The sequence below is a fragment of the Macrotis lagotis genome, chromosome 4, assembly GCF_037893015.1.
Source record: "Macrotis lagotis isolate mMagLag1 chromosome 4, bilby.v1.9.chrom.fasta, whole genome shotgun sequence".
Classification (NCBI taxonomy): Eukaryota; Metazoa; Chordata; class Mammalia; order Peramelemorphia; family Peramelidae; genus Macrotis; species Macrotis lagotis.
Window position 1 is genome coordinate 74,524,371 of NC_133661.1, and position 1,124 is coordinate 74,525,494.

Below are 1,124 nucleotides of genomic sequence, written 5' to 3' on the forward strand. Positions count from 1 at the left end.
CTTATAAATTTTAGAGTATTTTAGTACTTATAGAAACAACAGATAATTTTCACTGAGTAGGGGAGGGTAATTTTACATGTAGATATTAGATATATAAAAATATACACACACATGCATATATATCCCACTGTTAATTTCATAGTATCACCGTACTTTTAAAAATAACAAAGACAATTTTCATTGAGTAGGGGAAGAGTCATTTTATATTAAATATACACATATATAATCACACATTTACACATATATATCACTATTAATTTCATAGTATCTCAGTACTTATAAATTAGAGAAAACTTTCACTGAGGAGGGGGTCATTTTTATATATATCGATGTTGAGGTCAAATTATAATGAGATTCTTTCATTAGTGGTTATTAAACTCCTTGGGACAGATACTAAAATAGATCTGAGTTATATTGAATTCAGAGCCCTAAAGTCATATCCAAATCAAGGTCTTAGTAAATATGTAAAAAAGTTTAAGGTCTCCCTTCACTTATTTACACCTCCTCCCATTTAAGTAAAATATAAGTCAAAGTTTCTGACATCCACTTGAGAGAATAATAAAACTCCTTAGGAGGTAGCCTCTTTATGTAACATAGAGGGACACAACTATGCAAATGCCAGTGGGGCGGTATAAACAGGACAGTGCTGAGTGAAGAAGATTGGGGGGATTCTTTGCTTTGCAAATATCTTCACCACTAATCTGTTGGAGATGGAAATGAGTATAGGGGAGCAAAGTCAGTACCCAACAAAGAAATACAAAGGGGAATGCAACTGGAAAGCAATCCATTCTCCTCTTTTGTCAACCTGTAGGCTCCTATTTGCCCCAAAGGGCTCATCTTGTCTAGTCTAAGTGACTTTTTAATTTGTTTAAGGTTGTTAATCCTTCTCTCTATTTATAGTCTTTTCTATAAATCAACTTCCAGTTGGTTAATGAACAATGAGAGAATGACCAAAAATAAATTCCCCTGGGGATTTTGCCTTCTCCTCCCAGAACCTCTCACAAGAGGCAGATGTTTATCTCCATTTCCCAGATGGACCAGTTTCTCCCATCTCTATCCAGGATGATAGATGTATTGATAGCACAATAAGTGCTGGTGGTTACTAGTTTTTTTCATAGAAAGAG